At 45.8% G+C, this 17,800-nt stretch overlaps 1 protein-coding gene across 2 annotated transcripts in view; it reads right to left on the bottom strand.

Annotated features, from left to right (window-relative positions):
• The window catches only part of scube1 (signal peptide, CUB domain, EGF-like 1), a gene marked incomplete at its 3' end in the record, with an annotated part of 251,229 nt that overhangs the window by 228,963 nt on the left and 4,466 nt on the right, over window positions 1-17,800 (bottom strand). The gene's annotated exons all lie outside the window — the stretch shown is intronic.

Raw genomic sequence — 17,800 nt, 5'->3', positions numbered from 1 at the left:
GTATGAATCACAGAGCACTGAGAACAGATTGCACTCGCAAAATCTCACTTTTTACAAGATTTTACCTGCGAGGGGTCCAGAGCTCCTGGGCCCCTCCCCAGGGGGGAGGAAATTAAAATGAGGGCTGCCACTGATGGTATAATATGGATGTGTGGATGTGGCCTAAAGCCCCGTTTCCACCGCACAAAAAGTGCAGGGATGGAACGGAGCGGTATGGAGCAGTACGGCAAAGTGTAACCAGAGCCAAACCTGGTGCACAATTCCTCCACAGAAAGTAGGTTAACATGTCGGCGGGGTTGAGATCTCTGCAGATATGTGACGTTGCAACATTAATCTCAGCCGGGGCGACAGATCTGGACCTCATGAATCCTCTGTTGTTGTTGTTTACGTACCCCGCTTAGTTATTTTGTTAACTTTGTTTTGCAGCGACAGAGCTGCAGCCGCAACTTCCATGTTGGTTCCGAGAGAGCGAACACTGGCCGGCCCCACTACGGAGGTTTTTAACTCTTAACGCACCCGAATTAGAGCTTCTCCACCAACAAGAACCAGGAGCTAGTTCCGGGCCGGTTCATAAATGAGCACCACCAAAGAACCGGTTCTTTTTCCACTGTTAACTGAGTCAAGCGAGAGCTACATCATTGCGTCACTCCAAAATGTAATACCTCACTGATTTCACCAATTTCGCGGAGACAGCGCTGGTAGAAGAATGAAGAGATGGACCATATTCATCGGTTTGGTCCGGGTCGCTCCATCCAGTCTGACCGGACCCTGGGATGCACCAAAGACCCAGAAAACATTGCGTCTCCTCGTATCTTTAGTCTTGTTTTTTCAAGTCTGTCATGCTTTAGTCCGGAGCCCCGGAGTGGCCAAAGAGAAAAATAATAATAATAATAATAATAAAGTGAATGAGTTTGGGTCTTGTTTTTCACCACTCCAACATTCCATAGTGACTTTCTGCTGCTCATTTTAGCTCTAAAAACTCCGAATTTCATTTCCAGTAGTTTGTAGTTTGTTTAGTAGTTCCTGAGGAACCAGAAGTCTGGCTTCATTAGAAAGAAGTTCTGTGGAGCGTCTCATAGCGGAGCGCCCCCTGCTGCCTCATGCAGACCTCAGCCTGCCGTCAGAACGTGATACAAGACCTGGAGGTGGAGTTAGTCACAATGACGTCTCCATGAAAACCGTGAAAAAAAACTGCCTCTGAATTGTATATCTCACGCAGCGACGGAGCTGTGCTACGCTCTCGAGAGCCGCGGCTCCGCGATCGAGGATTAAATGATCTCGTTCCCTCGTATTATTAACTTCAGGGAGTGACTTACTATGTCGTTCCCACACATTAGTTTTATTTTTTTCTCTATAACCACTTAGGGGCTACGTGCTCGCTGTAGTTTTCAGAATGCTGATTCAGAAATTCTTCGGCCTTGTAGGTAGCGAGAACTCCAGCGAAGACTCCGCCCCCAGGTGATGACGCGTCTGGCTTCTTCTTCTTCTTCATTGTAATTAAATGGCGGTTGGCAACCATTAAATGGAGCAGTACCGCCCCCTATTGTTCCAGAGTATGAGCAGAGAGTATCACTATTTCCTATTTATTAACCCCGTTTGTTCGAGGAATGTGATTAGAGGTTTTAGACAGTGGACAACACTATCAATTGTAATTTGGTGAACTCCTTCCTTTCTCAATTCAGCTTCCAGAACTGTCCTTTCTTCATTATACCTTGGACAATTTAATAAAACATGTACCACTGTCTCTTCAGTATGACGTTGTTCACATAGCCGTCACGTGTTTCCCTATTAAATGTAGAGTACTGTTTAAATTTGTGTGCCCCAACATAATTCTATTAGACTGTTCTTTCCTAGACTTTCCTCATTTAGGACCTGGTGATTGGACAGTGTTCATTAGTTTCAATAAAAACCATCCCTGCGTTTCTGTTCTCCGCCTTTCCTGCCACTCTTCCATGATCTTAATTCATATTTGAGATTTCCACTCGTTTTTCCAAAGTTTGTTTGTTTGCTTTCGCAGCCTTGCCTGTTTCCCTGCGGACTCCCGGTCCTCACCATCCTCTCCCATCCTGTGCTGTGGAGAAGCTTCTCAGCGGTAGCAGACTGGGAGCTGAAGGATTCCCCTTTTCAATAAACTTGATTTTTCCCCTTTCAAATCTGTCCAACGTCGTCTCGTGTGTTCTGCATCTTGGGTCTGCCCCCCCCCCCCCCCCCATTTACCACATTAACAATGTATAGAGTGTATTTCTGATTAGTTTAAAGTATCTTCATTGAAAAAAACTGCTCCTCTTTCAAAAATATTCCATTTCTAAGACATTTCTAAGTGACTCCAAACTTTTGAACGTTAGTGTAAATCAGACAGGAAGTCCGCAGTTTGCCTTTCACCCCAAAAAGGCCCTGAACCTCTGAAGGAGAATACATTTGAACCCGGAAACATGCTCACCAAATTTGGCACGCTCATTAACACTGTATTGCATTATAAGAAAATGTAAAAATTAACCCCCAGTGTGCCAAAATGTGCTCTCTAGTGCCACCTACAAACACCACAACGGCCACCAAAAACACTTAAACGGCGACCACGGCCCGTAAGAATGTCGTAGCGAGACCAAACCAAAACTCCCTACAAATCATGCGCTGGTAGCACTGACCTAAATCTGACAGGAAGGCTGCAATTTGCCTTTCAAAATAAGATTTGCAAACGCTAGCTACTCTTGAGCACGAATATCTATCGACTTCCAAAACCGATTAAACAACAGAGGAGACATTTTCAGTCTTCAAGAGGTTTTGTTTTTATTAGCCGTCAGTTTTGAAGACCGAATGCCGCCGCCTCGCCCCGCTTAAACGCCATCTCCTCTGAGGGCGAATATCATACTTAAAAATACTTTGAAATGATAGAGGAGACTCTCCTGCTCAACAATTCTGTTCAACTTTTTGACAAGTCCAGCAGGGTTTTTTAATTAGCCATCAATGATCCGAATGCCGGATGCCGCCATCTCCCCCACGCTGCACGCGCTCCTTAAAGGCTGATTTGTGCCATCCTACACGCGGCTCTGCCACGTCTGCAGGTCACTGGAGGTTGCTTTCCACACACACACACACACACACACACACACACACACACACACACACACACACACACACACACACACACACACACACACACACACACACACACACACACACACACACACACACACACACACACACACACACACACACACACACACACACACACACACACACACACACACACACACACACACACACACACACACACACACACACACACACACACACACACACACACACACACACACACACACACACACACACACACACACACACACACACACACACACACACACACACACACACACACACACACACACACACACACACACACACACACACACACACACACACACACACACACACACACACACACACACACACACACACACACACACACACACACACACACACACACACACACACACACACACACACACACACACACACACACACACACACACACACACACACACACACACACACACACACACACACACACACAGAAACGGCCAAGGTACTTGGACTGGACACGCTTATTCAGGCCACGGGTGATACATGATTGCCCCGTAATAACCTCTGGGTTCACTTCCATGAGCGTAACGTGATGTAACAATCCCGAAAATCCCCGTAGAGGGTCGGAGCCTAGCGCACAGGGTGGATGACAAGTTTCAGGCATACCTAAGTTTCACTTTCCCATAACAGCAGAGTAAATAAGGCCAATGGGTCAAAACTGACCGCAAGAGCTCCAATCTGGTCCCAACAAGCGAGCAGCTTTTAAAGGATTTATACAATTTTGGGGGATATTTCATTGTATTTTGCACCAGAATGAATGTTTCAATAAAACTGACTTCATTTTCAATAACTGTTTGATCTTGTAAAAATATAGGCAATTTCATCACATACACTGTGACCACAACAAAGAAAAACTTTGAAGTGTAAATTTTAGGGCCGATATTCGTGATTTGTGAGTGATCGGGGATCGGCAAATCCAGCCGATCACCCCGCCGAGCTAAAAAAAAAAAAAAAAACGCGCTCCACAACGTCCCCTAATAACCAGAACAATCACCTAATAACCACTACGTCACCTAATAACCAGAACAATCACCTAATAACCACAACGTCCCCTAATAACCAGAACAATCACCTAATAACCACTACGTCACCTAATAACCAGAACAATCACCTAATAACCACTACGTCACCTAATAACCAGAACAATCACCTAATAACCACTACGTCCCCTAATAACCACAACGTCTCCTAATAACCAGAACAATCAGGGACTAGAAGCTCGGGTGGAGCTGCAGAAGCTAGAAGCAGGCGGAGCGGGGCCATAGACCTATAAAACTAGAGTTATATATAGTAGTTTATGTGTTTATGTGCAGGAGTCTACTTCTGCTTTTTTGTTGTGTTTGGTGAGTCACAGCGCCCCTAAAGGCCTGGCATGTGTACTACATGTCCTGAAGCCTCGTGTTGAGCCGTGTTCATAGTGAGGTGTGGACGGAGGTTTGGGAGAAGACCAGGGAGGACAAAGATTGTTTTTTTTGTTGTGTGGATGTTCCTCAGTTTACAACAACAACTAAAGAGAAAGAGAAGAATTTTAGAATTAGAATTAGAATGCCTTTTATTGTCTGTACAGGTACAGTGAGATTAAAAACAACTCCAGTGACAGTGCAGCAGTTAAAAAGGGCAGAATATAGTGCAAGAAGGAGGGTGGGGGTGTAGGGGGTAAGGTGCACGGTCCAGTCCTGTGAACGGTACACAGTGTATTTACAGGAAATAAATAAAAACTATAAAAATTATATTGCACATTATGAGGTCATCTGTAAAGTCAGTGCATACGAGAGTTCCCAGTGGTTCTGGCTCTGGGGAAAAACTGTTTTTGAATCTGTTTGTTCTAGATCTCATGACCCTGTAGCGCCTTCCTGAGGGCAGCAGGTCAAACAGGTCCGAGCCAGGGTGGAGCTGTCCTTGATAATGTTCGTAGCTCTGCTGAGGCAGCGGGAGGTGTAAATGTCCATCAGGGAGGGGAGAGAGCAGCCGACGATCCTCTGTGCTGCCTTTACCCCTCTGGAGCCTCTCCCTGTCTGCAGCGGTGCAGCTGCCGTACCATACTGTAATACAGTAAGGCAGCAGGCTCTCCATAGATGAGCGGTAGAAGGTCAGCAGCAGGTTGGAGTCCAGGTTGGACTTCTGGAGAACTCTCAGGAAGTGCAGCCGCTGCTGAGCCTTCTTGGTGATTGCAGTGATGTTCTCTGTCCAGGAGATGTTGTTGGAGATGAGGACGCCAAGGAACCGGAAGGAGTGGACCCTCTCCACACACTCGCCGTTGATGTAGAGGGGGGCTGGGTCGGTGCTGTGTTTCCTGAAGTCGACGATGATCTCTTTAGTTTTCTTGGTGTTCAGAGCGAGGTGGTTCTCTGAGCACCAGTCTGCCAGCTTCCGGTGATTCAATAAGTGAGTTTTACAATAAGTTCTAGGTAAACAAAGCTTCTGCCAATAGTGCTTTTAGCTTCAGACATCTTAGTCGCTCCAAAAATAGACTATCGAGTATATTTGCAATAGTAATGTGAGTGTCGAATCGGGAAAGTATCGGTATCGGCCGATACTCAATTCTGAAAAATCGGATCGGTATCGGGGGCAATAAAGTGTGATCGGGACGTCCCTAGTAAATTTAAAAGGTTATTATAGCAATATTTTTTTTACCTATTGTTCCTGTAGTGTTTCTTTTTTTTGCAGCCTGGGGCGGCTTTGAGGCCAAATTCGACTCATTAAACACGCTCAAAAATTCACCAACTTTGGCATGCTCATCAAGACTGGCAATAGAATTAAGGACATGTAACAATTATGTCCTTAATTCTATTTTCCGGTGATTACATTTAAAGGGGCCAGAGGCCATGATTGGGCCAACTCCGACGGGTCAGGGAGCAAGGTCCCGACCAACGCTGCTTGCAGCTTTAAATTTGTTTGTTTTTTAAATCTCACACTATCATAATAAAGCAGGCAATGGATTCACACGCTGCACAAGGTGTCCTTATTTTACACTGACCACCTGTCATACAAAAGGTCTGCGTACGCCACTGAATATTATGTTTTTGTCCCATATTTGTATGAGAGACTGACAGCATGTCACCAAGGGGAGTACCGGCATTCATTTTTTCCACTTAAAGCACTACCTACAACCTTGCACCAAACTCCCAATTGTGCTGCAGGTTGGTAGAGCGGTCGCCTCCAAATCGGTTGCAGGTTTGATTCCCATCTCTGTCTGCCCACATGCCGAAGTGTCCTTGGGCAAGACACTGAATCCCAAACTGCCTGGGTGAATGCAGTGAGTGGTTGGCGGTGGTCAGAGGGGCCGATAGCACAAAATGGCAGCCTTGCTTCCATTAGGCTGCCCCAGGGCAGCTGTGGCTACCTAAGGAGTATGGAATGAATGAATAATGCAATGTAAAGCGTCTTTGAGTGTCAAGAAAAGCGCTATATAAAACCAATGCATTATAATGGGCCTAAAACCTTACGTTATTTATCAAAGCCCTCCCCTGATCAAAGTCATATGCCAATATTCATTCACAGACATAGCACCAGCTGCTGGCGGTAGGGAAAATCATGTTTTACAATTTTATGTGTTATTATTGGCTACTTGACTATTAACCTTAAATGTGGTGTTGTGAGTGTAAAATATGTTGATGAGTCACGGTGAAAATTGTGACTATTCATCAAACGGCGTGTATGTGGTGGCTCTCTGAGCTTTGATGTGTTAGGTCTGACAGACACATGAGTCCGGCAATGAGCTGCAGGCCAAAACCGGGGCCCCGCTAAGAAATCTGACACAGGTTCATTTATATTGCAACTGTGACGTGAGGTTTTTCTGAGGGCAGAGGGAGTAAGGAATCTCTACCGACCCGCCAAATTTCCATTACACTCTGACGTGCACCAAACCTTGACATACACATCACTGTGGCAGTTGTGGTTGCCACCCTGGGGTTGACCCACAGAGGCACGGAGACGGAGCTTCGACACGCCATACTTTTATTAAATTAAATATTACAAACTCAAAATGAAAACTTCAAACTTACACACAGAGCCTCTGCAGCACAGTGCGTCTTCTCCACCTGTCACACCTATGTGTCTGGGCGGCTCCTCTTTTATGGGCAGAGAGGTGATTAAGCACCTGATGTGAATCAGGTGCGCTGCCTCACCTCTCTGCCACAACCACGCTCCAACATGCTTGTGGCTTTAATTATTGTTGTCATCCATCCACTCATCGTTAGAGATCCATCCATCAGTCACATCGTAAATCAATCGAGCCATCCAGTTCAGATGCAGTTTATATGTTCATTGAAAGATTTTTTTCTGGTAAAGTAACTTTAAAGTAAAGTAAAGTAAACCAATACATGAAAAGAAACAAAAAACATTACCACTCATTTCCACAAATCCCCAACCCGCAGTTCTCCAAATCGAGAACACCAATGTTGTTAAGTTTACGAACAAACCAAAATTTGGAGCCATCAAGCTCTGCTTATGTGTGCATTATGCACATGGGTTTCTGGGATAGTAAAGATGGTGTCGCAGCAGCTCAAGCGAAAATATCCACATTTAACCATTCAGCAAGAAAAAAAGCCAGACTTACTCAAAGAAAGAGTATTCAAGCTGTGAGAATAGTCGTAAATGTCGTGAAAATGATCGTTGATCACTTTTCCAGTGCGAATAAAGATCTTGCCTCAGGAATCTTTGTGAGTTTCCAGATTTCAAGAAACCCAGGTGTGTTCTGTGAAATGGAAATGTTGGAAATACATATTTTTATGACTGTAATGATGAATTTCCTTCAGAAAGGTATTGACGGGCTTCCGGGTCTGGCGTTGAGGTGAACGGAGGTGGTGAACAAGTGCTCCCAGCACGCTCAGCTAATATACCCTAAACCAGAGCTATTTCAACTACTTGGTGACTAGAAATATATAATGAAAAGGGGGAAGACTCGAAAAAATAACGGCAAACCAACCCAGACACAAGAAAAAGGTGAGGAGAACTTTCAGCAAATACAACTAGTCGAACTACACTCCCTTATTTCTTCTGCTAAACCAACTACTAGCCTGTTGGACCCAATTCCTACTAGAATTCTGAAAGAGGCACTGCCACTAATCAATAATTCTATACTGGCAATTATTAACCAGTCTCTATCAATAGGCTATGTGCCCCAATCCTTTAAACTAGCAGTTATTAAACCTCTCATTAAGAAGCCAAACTTAGACACAAGCCTTCTCTCAAACTACAGGCCCATCTCCAACCTTCCTTTCCTGTCAAAGGTTCTGGAGAAAGTAGTGGCTAAACAACTCCAGGATTATCTGCAGGAGAATAATCTGTTAGAGGACCTTCAGTCCGGCTTCAGAATGAACCACAGTACAGAGACTGCTCTGCTAAAAGTTACTAATGACCTTCTAATGGCCTCAGATAGAGCTCTTCTATCTGCTTTACTTCTTCTGGACCTTAGTACTGCATTTGATACTGTCCATCATAATATACTCTTAAGGAGATTAGAAGATGCCGTCGGCATTAAAAACTTAGCCTTAAACTGGTTTAAATCATATTTATCTGACCGCTTTCAATTTGTTCATGTAAATAACAAATCTTCAATACATGAAGGGGTCCTGTGTGGAGTACCACAAGGCTCCGTCCTCGGACCCATATTGTTTAATCTCTAGATGTTACCACTCGGAAATATTATTAGGAAACACAACATTAACTTTCATTGTTATGCAGATGATACTCAGCTCTATCAGTTAAAGCCAATCAGGCCGACCAACTTGTTAAACTAGAGTCCTGCCTCAGGGACGTTAAGTCCTGGATGTCTATCAACTTCTTAATGCTCAACACATCCAAGACTGAGGTTCTAATCCTAGGTCCTAAAAAGCTCAGGGATTACTTTTCAGATAGTCTGATTACCTTAGATAATATTACCTTAACCTCTAACAGTGATATTAGGAACCTGGGTGTTATTTCTGATCAGGATCTGTCCTTTATGTCCCATGTTAAACATGTCTCCAGGACAGCCTTCTTCCATCTAAGGAATATTGCAAAAATGAGAAACTTCTTGTCCTTCAAAGATGCAGAACAAATGCTTCCTGCCTTTGTGACTTCAAGATGAGATGATTGTAACTCCCTAATGTCAGGATGTCCAAACTCCTCTGTTAGGATCTTCCAGCTAGAGCAGAACGCTGCTGCAGGTTTACTAACCAGAACTGGAAGAAGAGAGCACATCTCCCCAGTCTTAGCATCCTTACACTGGCTTCACATCAAATCTAGAATAGAATTCAACATCCTTCTGATCACATCTAAAACTCTTCATCACCAGGCTCCGTCCTATATGGAGAAACTTCTAGAAGGGTCTCACCCTCCACGAGCCCTTGGCTCTGAGGATGCAGGACTGTTGGTAATCCCTAAAGTCCTTCAAAGTAAAAGAGGAGGCAGGAGTTTCAGCCATATGGCTCCTTTACTCTGGAATCAACTAGCAGCCTCGGTCCGAAGGGCCGACACCATTAGTTTATTTAAGAGGAGACTAAAAAGCTTCCTCTTTGATAGAGCTTCTCATTAGGAATAAAATAGGAGCACTAAGTTGAGCTGCTCTAGGCCTAGACTGCTGAGGGGATTTCCTCTCTCCCGTTAAAGGGAGGAACTCTACATTTGGAGCTTCTGTTTCTTGTCTTTCTTTCTTTCTCTCTGTGTAACAACATTACTGGAGCCACCAGATCCTGACAGGAGGGGAGCAGGATCCAGGGGATCAGACCCAAGACTCCCAGAGTGGAGTTACCACGGTCCTACTACCCGACCCCCCCACAGCACCGAGACCCCCCCACAGCACCGGGACCCCACCACAGAACCGGGACCCCCCCACAGCACCGGGACCCCCCCACAGCACCGAGACCCCCCCACAGCACCGGGACCCCACCACAGCACCGGGACCCCCCCACAGCACCGGGACCCCCCCACAGCACCGGGACCCCACCGCAACGGCACGGCCCTTAAACTCCAGACTGAGATTGGCTCATCATCAGACCAACGCTCATCATAGACTTTTCTTAGTATTTGTACTTCTCTGGCCTGTCTGCCTCTCTCTCTCTCTCTCTTCTATTCCTCTCTCTCTCCCTCTCCTATTCCTCTCTCTCTCTCTCTCTCCTATTCCTCTCTCTCTTCCTCTCTCTCCTATTCCTCTCTCTCTCCCTCTCCTATTCCTCTCTCTCTCTCTCTCCTATTCCTCTCTCTCTCTCTCCCTCTTCTATTCCTCTCTCTCCCCCCCTCTTCTATTCCTCTCTCTCCCTCTTCTATTCCTCTCTCTCTCCCTCTTCTATTCTTCTCTCTCTCCCTGTCCTATCCCATGTACTTCTCCCCCCAACCGGTCAAGGTGGATGCCCCCCCCCCCTTCCAGAGTCTAGGCCCCGCCCCCTTTCTTCCTGAAGAGGGACTTCTTATGAACTGTTCTTCCTGAGAGGGAGTTCTTCCTGGTTTCCTCTGTTGCTTGTTCCATCTGCTGCTCTGGAAGGTTTAGTTGGGTTCTGTTGTTCTCTATCATTGTAAGAGGTTCTGGAAGGTTTAGTTGGGTTCTGTTGTTCTCTATCATTGTAAGAGGTTCTGGAAGGTTTAGTTGGGTTCTGTTGTTCTCTATCATTGTAAGAGGCTCTGAGATGTTTGTTGATGTGATTTAGAGCTTTACAAATAAAATTGAATTGAATTGAATTAACGGGAATAGAAGACGTACACGACGAGCACATGGCTATGGACAGCCTACAAGCTAGCATCAGTGCCATCCGCTCAGATGTGAAGGCTGAACTAAGCTGCTTCCATGACAGAAAGACTTGGATAGCCTCAGACAGGACGTCAGCGGAAAGCTGAACAAAATCATGGCCAACATGACAGAAACTACAGACTGAGCTGAGGACGCAGTACAGCCCGTTTCGGAGATGGAAAAGTGGACCACCGCAGCGAAAGAGGTGTTGTCTCATACTCTGAGTAACCAGAATCAAATCCAAGCCAAGCTCCTTCATTTAGAAGCCCGCTCTTGGAGAAACAACATCCGAGTGTACGCAATTCCCAAGGATGTAGAAGGAAACAACTCGCAGGAATTTATTGAACATTTTATTAAGTCGGAGCTTTCAATGGACATGGATCTCGGCATTCAGCGCTGCCACCGCGCTTTGGGCCCCAAACCACTGCAGAGCGCCACCCCACACTGCGTTGTGAGTTACTTTCTGGAGTACAGAATTAAAGAGTTGGTGCTTCGCTCCACATGGAAAAAGGGAGACATTCGCTTTATAGGATCTTACCTGGCGGAGACTCAGAAAAAACGGACAGCTTACGCTCCCATCAGAAAGCTTTTAAAAGAAAAAGGTCTCTGCTTTAAAACGCCACCAACCAGCCACACTTCCGGTGTTTTTCAACGGCGGCCCCGTCTTACAACAGTCCATCAGATCCTCCATAGCCTCTGTCGAAGAGGGGACTCGCACCACATTATAGCCACAACAAAGGGTCCGCGACGGCAGTGCCAATAGAGAGGTTGAAGAAACTATCCTGGGAGACGGTGGAAGCCAAACGACAGTACCAGGACTCACGAGATCTGGAGTAACACGGAGAAAAGGGCTCAGAAAAAACTCACTGGATTTCACCACAACGTGGAGGACAGCCCCCACACGCAGGTGAACACCACCCAAACACCGATGTGAAATCCCCTGCGGTAAGACTAAACTAACAAAAGAGCCAAGAACTGACCCTATTCAAATTAAAAATTCTTAGGGTTTTCTTTCTTTCATAAGCCTGTTTTTGGCTTATTGATTATTTCTTTATATTTAGAACAGATAGACACAGAGTCCTGGATTGCTACTTGGTGTTAGGGATGTATCTGACCACTATGGGGTGTACTTGAAATTACACTTAGATGTGCAACCCAAAAACACTATTTAGAGACATAATACAACCCTGCTAAATGACAAACAGTTCAAAGACTTTATCAGAAATGAAACTAGGGACTATGTAGAATTTAATAATGAGGCGGAGGTAGTGTTGTCACAATACCAACATTTTGGTATCGATACCACCATGTATTCCAATTAAAAAGGGAGCACAGTTGAGCATTCAGTATTATTTTCAAAGTACAAGCTCGGTTGGGAGAAGATTGTTTTGACTTTTATTTTGAAGTTGTGTCCAGGAATGTTGTTGGTAAATATGGTCGAGTATGAAACGCTATTCAGTTGCGGCTCTCGGGTCCGAACGCGTTTTTTTCACACCGCTCGGAAAATAGAAAAAAGAAACTGGAGCGCTGTTTTCCACACTTTCGATTGTCCAAAACAACCCGTTACACCCCTCCATCCCCCCAACGATCACGTAAAGAGCTGTCAATATCTCGCGTGCACCCTCCGTCAACGATAAAAATAAAAATAAACCTCCATCAAGGATGACACTCCTAGAGGGATCACCCGGTCATTCACCGCTCCCACGTCTACAAAATCCTAAGTGAATGACATTCAGAAAGAGGAGCAGCCGGCCGACTCTTACCCCAGCCTGACTGCTCTCCTCGGTGCAAATTACAACACAGTGACACTATGCAGCAACGTAAAAAATTAAAAAAAATAGATATCGGTACCGGCCGGGCCCAGTATAGTATCGTTTTAAAGGCGTCAGAACTGCCATACCAATACAGTACCGGTATACTGAACAACCCTAGGCGGAGGTGTCACCAAGTATTTTCTGGGACGCTGCAAAAGCAGTATTGCGAGGAAAATTCTAATGTGGTGATCACAGAAGAAAAAAGAAAAGCATTAGCAACTCAATGATTTGCTAAATGAACTAGACACACTGGAACAGAAGAACAGAGACCAAGGATCCTGTCATAGTGGAACAAATATCAGTCAGAACATCTGAACTAAATAAGAAACCTGATGACAAAGTGGAACTCAAATTGAAATATATCAAACAAACTTATTATGAGAACGTCCCTCAAGCAAAAACAATATTGGCATGGAGACCAAAGAAACAACAATCTGAAAGATCTATTAACAAAATAAAACACCCGGATGTGTCTTAGCCCAAAAGAAATCCATAAGTCATTTGAAATTTACTACAAGAACCTATACAGCCAACCCAAATTAGCAGACCCCCTCACGATAAAGCACTTCCTGGACTCTATAGATTTACCATCTCTAGGCATAGAACAAAACAAACGAGTAACCACAGACATAACAAGAGCAGAGGGTGATAAGGCCATTAAAAACTGAAAACAAGTAAAGTACCAGGTGGAGATGGACTGCTGGCAGAGTGGTACATGACCTTTAGGGACTCCCTCACACCGTTGTTGTTAAAATGCTTTAATCATGTGCTTAAAGCACCGGCCATGGAGAAGTACATTCACGAGTCCCTCGCCGCCTGATCCGTCCCTCATCTTCACACTTGGGCGCCGGGTTCTTTTTTGTGGCTAAAAAGGACGGTACCTTACGGCCATGCATTGACTTCCGAGGTCTCAACAATATTACGGTGAAGAATAAGTACCCCCTGCCTCTGATGGACTCCGGCTTTCAGCCGCTCCATGGCGCTACAGTGTTTTCTAAGCTGGACCTCCGGAACGCTTATCACCTCATTCAGGTCTGTGAAGGTGATGAGTGGAAGACGGCGTTTAAGACTCCCCTCGGGCACTTCGAGTATTTAGTGATGCCGTTTGGACTCACAAACGCACCCGCTGTGTTCCAGCACTTGGTCAACGACGTGTTGCGGGACATGCTGAACAGATTCATCTTCGTGTACTTGGATGACATCTTGATCTTCTCTCGCAACCAGGAGGAGCATGTTCTACACGTTCGAGCAGTTCTACAGCGTCTTCTGGAGAACCGGTTGTTCGTTAAAGCAGAGAAGTGTGTCTTCCATGCGACCTCGGTGAGTTTTTTGGGGTACATCATTGAACGGGGGCAGGTGAAGGCGGATCCGGACAAGGTTCAAGTGGTGGTGGACTGGCCCAGACCGATGACCCGTAAACAGTTGCAGCGGTTCCTTGGGTTCGCCAACTTTTACCAGAGGTTCATCAGAAACTACAGCAAGGTCGCAACCCCCCTCACTCAACTCACATCCACCTCAACCTCTTTTCTGTGGACACCGGCGGCCGAACAGGCATTTTGTAGACTAAAACAACTGTTTACCCAGGCTCCGGTGCTGTGCCATCCTGACCCCCTCAGACAGTTCATCGTGGAGGTCGATGCCTTGGACTCTGGCGTGGGAGCGATATTATCCCAGCGTGCCGAGGATTCTAGAGTGCACCCCTGTGCTTTTTTTTCAAGACGCCTCACTCCGGCTGAACAGAACTATGATTTTGGTAACCGGGAGTTGCTGGTGGTGGTGCTGGCGTTGGAGGAGTGGAGGCACTGGTTGGAGGGTGCTTCTCAACCATTCGTGGTCTGGACGGACCATAAGAACCTCTCCTATCTTCAGACCACGAAAAGATTAAACTCTCGGCAGGCGCGCTGGGCGTTGTTTCTGGGACTGTTTAACTTCACTCACTTACAGGACAGGATCCCGAAACACAAAGCCTGACCCCGGCAGACCACCGTCGAGAGGACTGAGGTGGAACCAGAGAACATCCTCCTCTCCACCTGCATGGTCGCGTCCTCTTCCTGGGACATCGAGAGTCAGGTCAGACGTGCGCTACTCACCCATCACGATCCGGGTAATGGTCCGACTAACTGTCTCTTTGTTCCTGAGCCTATGAGGGCCAAGGTTCTTCAGTGGGGGCACTCTTCCAGATTAACCTGCCATCCTGGTTTTCAACGAACCCTTTCGTTCCTAAGACAACATTTCTGGTGGCCCTCCATGTCTCAGGACACCCGAACCTTTGTGGCTGCCTGCGCCATCTGTGCCCGAAGCAAGGCATCCCACCAACCTCCTGCGGTACTGCTCCGTCCATTGCCCATCCCTAGCTGACCCTGGTCCCATGTTGCCGTTGACTTTGTTACCACTCTCCCCCCGTCCGAAGGGAACACGGTAATAATGACTATTGTGGACCGCTTCTCCAAGTCTGTGCATTTTGTCCCTCTCCCGAAATTGCCCTCAGCTATGGAGACAGCGGATCGGATGGTCAGGGATGTTTACCGGCTGCACGGGATCCCCCTGGATGTGGTGTCAGACCATGGACCGCAGTTCACGTCCCAGGTATGGAAGGCTTTCTGTAAAGCTCTCGGAACATCTCCCAGCCTCTCCTCAGGGTACCACCCTCAAACCAATGGTCAGACGGAGAGGACCAACCAGGACGTGGAGACTGCACTGCGGTGCATGACGGCTCGGCATCCATCTTCCTGGAGCTCACAGTTGCCTTGGGTGGAGTACGCCCACAATTCCCTCACCTGCTCTGCCACTGGTATGTCCCCGTTTATGGTGGCCCTGGGTTACCAACCCCCCCTGTTCCCCACCCAGGAGGAGGACGTTGCCGTGCCCTCAGTACAAGCCCATCTTAGATGCTGCCGGCGGGTTTGGAGGGAGGCTAGAGCCGCCTTGGTTCGATCGTCGGCTCGCAACAAGAGACTGGCTGACCGTCGGAGGTCTCCCGCCCCCTCATATCACCCCGGACAAAGGGTATGGCTCTCCTCCCGTGACCTCCCACTCCTGGTGGAGTCTCGCAAGCTGGCGCCTCGATTCATCGGTCCTTTCGAGATCGAGGAAATCATCAACCCGGTGGTGGTGAAGCTAAAGTTGCCAGCATCCTTCAAGATCCATCCTTCATTCCATGTCTCTTTGTTGAAACCGGTTCACTCTAGCCCCTTGAGCTTATTGTATGATTTGTATTGTTTTTCCGTATGCTAAGATACTTGGAGTTATCTGTTTTCTACTCTCCTGTGCAGTCCCTGTGTGCTCCATTCTGTCCTGCTCGGGAGATCGCTGCCCGGTGACGTCAGCCTCCGCCTTCACGCCACTCTCCGAGGATTGCCGGTTCCGCTGGAGAGATCACCCGAATAAACTCTTTTTTCTAAACTTAACTTCCTCGTCCTGTCGGCGCCTGAATCCTCCACACGCCACACCTGACAGATTTACACATTTTGATTTGTTTCATTTGCATCTCACCATATAACATTATCATATCCTATAGCATCGTACTGTCTATCACAATGCATTTTATTTAATTCCATAATTACACTACACCATGTACCTTAAGAGGACAAACTGATGAAAAAACTGTGGCAGAAAGGATTTTTGATCATTTGACAGATTTGTTCAGCAAAATCTAACATTTTTGGGGACATTCATGGTATTTTACCTCAAAAACCTCTAAAACGACATATTGCTGAATTTTCCAATTTTTCTTCTTGAAAAACATTTTTTCCAGAAATTTCAAAAAGGTCTGTGGATAAGCGCAGAGGTTTTTTCTAATTTATAAATACTTTTTGGACTAAAACAGGGGTGGGCCAATCCACGGCTCGCGAGCTGCATGCAGCTCTTAATTGATCCATGACTGAAACCATTGGAATGTGGCTCTTCTGCATGCCAATGTATTAAGTATTAATTGTATACATAAGTATTAATAGTTCTCATGTGGAACTCAGACTTTAATGCTACAAGCTAATTTTTGTCAAAGTGTCCGTCTTTGGAGCAGCAGAAACAACATTGTCCATCCGGCTGTGACCAGAGTGCAGGGACCGTCTGCAAATTACAAACCGCTGCAAAAATGAAGACAAATTTCACAAAAATACCAAATAACCTGACTGGTATTACTGCCGTGACACCAAAATCACAGCAGCCTTCAGTTGATCACACGTGGTCTGATAGTAATATATGGTTTGTAGTATTTGTCTTCACTGTTGTAGTGATTTTGCAATTTACAGACGGTACTAACTAAGTTATTCTTGTTAATGCTTGCCTTGCAAACTGTTGTATAACTTTTGTATTTCCACATGGAAATGTGTCATACATTGTGGATGTATTTCACTTTGTCATTTCGTGTGTGTGTGAGATTGGAAGTTTATTTGTCAGCCTAATTTCTATGCTGTGGTTCTTTGTAGTACCATCGTAATGTTTGTGGCTCTTGGTCTCTGACTGGTTGGGAAGCCGTTGGAGTCTTATAAGGTTATTATGGTAATTTTACTGTCTCAGTATTCTTTGGATTATATTGGGCTGTTGATGACCCCTGAACTAAAATGGGGTTGACACACCTTTCATAAAGAAATCTTAAATCAAAGTATTGATGGACAAAAACTATTTTTAGTCTTGTGTTGATATCATATGTCTCTTCATAAATGGGGAAAAAAATAGATTGAACTAGGCAATTTCTAGCTTTTTGAGGTTAATTAATGTCATTGGTTGGACACAGTTACAATCTACATGTGAAGCATCACTTGAGATTCTTGTTATTCTGCATAATTTGTAAGATTACAGTAAAAATCTCACTCTCCTGCTTCAGTTTGAACCATTTTTTCCTTCATGTGTCATGTGTCGTCCACTGTGCCTTCAATATGAACCCAAGTAAAGTGTCACTAGCCCACAAGGCTTTTAGTTTAATATCATAAGTAGCAAACCTAATCCCAAGACACTGTGGGCATACACACTGACAGGGGAGTTGAGGCAGATGACAAGCAGACAGCAGGGGGGCTTAAGGTTCTTCTCATCGATCAGGTTATTGATGGAAGAGCTGGCCAAATCTGGGGCTCACCCTTAGGGCAGAGATGTGCTCCACTCTCTCCAGGAAGGCTCAGAGCTGCTCTCTTGGTCCTTCGCT

Source organism: Lipophrys pholis (assembly GCF_963383615.2).
Source record: "Lipophrys pholis genome assembly, chromosome: 22".
Lineage (NCBI taxonomy): Eukaryota > Metazoa > Chordata > Actinopteri > Blenniiformes > Blenniidae > Lipophrys > Lipophrys pholis.
The sequence above is the reverse complement of the archived record's forward strand: the minus strand, read 5'-3'. Positions and strand labels throughout refer to the sequence as shown.